General features: G+C 39.0%; 1 pseudogene; it reads right to left on the bottom strand.

The window, feature by feature from the left end:
• Positions 1-362: 362 nt before the first annotated feature.
• Positions 363-2777, bottom strand: LOC109021141 (annotated as a pseudogene).
• Positions 2778-3678: the final 901 nt, after the last annotated feature.

Genomic DNA, 3678 nt, shown 5'->3' with positions numbered 1-3678 from the left:
TCCAATAAAAATACACTAAAATACGAAGTGTTACACACTTAAACATAAAAAGTAAAAGAGAAATATACAAAACCCTAATGCACTTCATAATGCAAAGATAAGACACTTGCGACAGACGGGGAAATTTCCCAAAACAGATAAGCCATTCAAACCGAAAAAAAAAAAAAAAGTTAATACATGACAATCACAACCATTACGATCAATGGCCTCCAATTTGACCCTAATTTGCTGCATAACACATTGCCAACCTGGCTTACAAGTACACCTGTAGCTCCAGCACAAGAAGAAAAAAAGTTTATTCGTGACTAAGGATTTGTGAAAAAGGACCGTCGATCTCTTAAGAAAATCAGTGCCATTTCCAATCAGAGATTAACACCATGATCACTGTGACTATCATATTCTTGGATTAAAAGCATCTCAGCTACTTGGCTCATGCTGGGTCTTCTATCTTTCTCTTCCTCTACGCACTGCAGAGCAACTGTTACTAGAGTTTCCATCTTACCCATTTCGTAATGGTTTTCTAGTACTGGGTCAACGATCTCTTCAAGCAAGGAAGCCATTGTAGCCGTTCCATTCCTTTTTTCCCTCACCCAAGTAACCAGTGTTTTGGGTTCTGCCTCCCCTCCACTGTCTATAGCATGGACACCCCTTGTTGGTCCCTTTCCTGTCACCATCTCCAATACAACAATTCCGTAGCTATAAACATCCACTTTGGAGGTGATAGGAAGATTGAAAACCCACTCTGGAGCCATGTACCCTCGGGTTCCTCTTATTCTTGAGAAACTTGAATTCTTGAGGTTTCTATTTTGTAGCTTACAGAGCCCAAAATCTGCAACCTTTGGTTGATAGTTAGAGTCTAGGAGTATGTTCTGAGGCTTTACATCACAGTGTAAAACCCACTCTAGGCACGCTTCATGCAGATAAGCTAGGCCTTTCGCTGTACCAACGGCAATGTCAAACCTCTTCTTCCAGTCAAGTGCATGACATGAGAGGTTTTGGGCCAAAGAACCATATTCCATGTACTCGTACACCAAAAGCCTGTGCTTTCCCTCTGCGCAATACCCCCACATCTCAATTAAGTTCATGTGGTTAATCTTTCCAATGATGCTTACTTCTGCTAGAAATTCACCTTCTCCTTGGTTAGGTTCGTTAAGATGCTTGATTGCTACAACTCTATTATCAAGCAATACCCCTTTGTATACTATTCCTCCCGCACCTCTTCCAATCTCCTCTTTAAAACCTTTAGTTGCCTTCTTGAGCTCAGCATAGGTAAATCTTCTAAACCTAGTAACAGCAACAAGAGAGCCTTGCTTGTCTGCACCTAAACCTTGCAGGGTTCTACTCAATAGACACCACACCAAAAAGATACAGATGATTTCAAATCCACCTACTCCACATGCAAACCAGAGCATGAATTTCACTATCCCATTTGCACGACTTTTATAATACGTTGTGTCTAGTTGCACCGTACCATTACTTGAGCAAACTAGAGTGAAATCTTGTACAAGATTTGCGAAGGAGAAGAGATTGCGTTTTGGCAGTCTCAAATAGAGGTCACCATTGAAATTTGGGGAACGATGTCCATTCAGCAACAACGTCTTGGGGTAGCAGTTTTAAAAGCCAGCTTCCCGGGAGAAGGTGAATTGGAATCCTTTGCAATTGCACAGTTGCAAACATAAATTCTTACATTGATCCAACGTGTAATTAGTGAAGAACCCATAATCATGACCATAGAATTGAACACGGGGTAACAGCAGAAAGCCAGACTCATTTCTAGTGCAAGAAAGATGGAAGTCGGGTTCGCACCAGTAAGACCAATCTGTGAGATTTTTCATCTTAAATCCAGGGAGGCAAGACCATTTCCTATCAGAACCAACAATATAGCTGCAAAAACTATTAGCCCCACAAATACCATAAATCATGCAAGGTGTCTGAATGGGTTGCCAGGAAACAACCCACTTCTCCCCCTCCTCGTCCCAACTGTACAATCGAACATCACCATCGTAATCCATTTTCAGTCTTCTCTGAAGCTCCAGCCCATAGTCAGCTGCCATGAAAGTAAAATTATCGGTAGAACTGAAGTTCCCAAAAGTATCAAGCACTGCGATCCGACTGCTGTTGTACGTGGACCTTCCAGCTTCCCAGCTTACGAGCCCCGGGTCTGGCCAGTAAACGCTAGAAACCTCAAGACCGTCATGAAGAAGGCGGAGAGTGTTGTCGTTATCGAAATAGAACTTGTAAAAACCAGAGGAATAGTTTGTCTGGCTTCTGGAAGAGACGAGCCTTGTGCTTCTAGTGAGTAGTTGTTGGGGAAGAAGGGTGTCTGTTGGGAAATTAAAGCTTTCCCATAAAGTAACACCTTCCATGTTCTGTAGAACAAGATTACCGGTGTTGTAGAGAGATAAGTGTACTGAGGAGAGTGACTGGGTGTTTGTTGCCCAAACTGTGAACTTTCCAGCGTCGGTTAAGATAAGATTTCCATTTTTGAGGAGAGAGAGCTTGGAGCTCCTTCCATTAACTGGCTGATCACGGTTTGCCATCCAAATTACAGTCTGGTTCTTGCCACGGGATGGCTTATTGAACCATATGGCATAGCAATAGGCATTATCACCCACGGAATAAAAGCCAGCAGAGAAAACTTCATTAGCTGATTTCAGAATGTCTTTCGATTTTTCAATTGAGAGGGATGTGCCTTCATGAATGGTATCCAAGCTTGAAGATGAGAACGGGAGAGAAAATGACAAAGACAATAGAAGGAACAGAACTGGCGAAGCCATGATATCCAGACCTTGGCTACTAACCTTGGCAACTACTGCTATAAAAACTTGCTTGAAACGAATATATAGGATGTGGTCTGCATGTGGATATATATGAAACTGAGGGAAAGAATCAATGTTGGTCGGGTTGGAGAAAAATGAAGGGAAATGAAAAGCAGGTCAGTGGCTCTATTTCTTAGATAACTTTAATGAAAATAATTTATGTGGATTCCCCAGTTCCCTTTTCCAAGGATGCCGCCGTAGGGTTGGTTTGAGTAAGATAATATAAGATAAATTAATAATATTATTGTATTAAGATTTGAAAAAGTTGAGTTGTTTATTATATTTTATATAAATATTAAAAAAAGTTGTAATAATGAAATCAGATGAGATGAAATGGGTTGAGAGTATTTCTAAAAACAAACGGAGCTTTAAGGCTGAGTTTGGGTACAAAAATAGTTTCAACTCATCTCATCTCATCTCATCATTACAATTTTTTTAAATTTTCATATAAAATATAATAAATAATTCAATTTTTTCAAATTTTAAAATAATAATAATATTAACAAATAATTTTTTATTCAAATTTTAATTTTTATCTTAATTCATATCATTTCAACTTACTACCAAAACCTCGCAGTCTTTTGTTCACATTAAGAAATTTGAATCACAGGTTCGGTACTAATTGGATTTGAAACGCTGGCGCACGACTTGGGTTTTGCGACCTAGTCAAGAATTACGTTGTCTAAGGATTCTAATTTTAAATGAGACCTATATATATAACATCGTGGATTATAAAATGTGGTATATTAGTTATCTTCCTATTTTGATTATAAATGTGGTATATCATTTATTTTCCTATTTTGATTATAAATGTGTATTAAGATAAATAGTGTAAAATCACCACTCACCACATATCCCC

This window comes from Juglans regia, chromosome 6 (assembly GCF_001411555.2).
Source record: "Juglans regia cultivar Chandler chromosome 6, Walnut 2.0, whole genome shotgun sequence".
NCBI lineage: Eukaryota > Viridiplantae > Streptophyta > Magnoliopsida > Fagales > Juglandaceae > Juglans > Juglans regia.
Note: the sequence above shows the minus strand (reverse complement) of the source record. Positions and strands in the feature narration are given on the sequence as shown.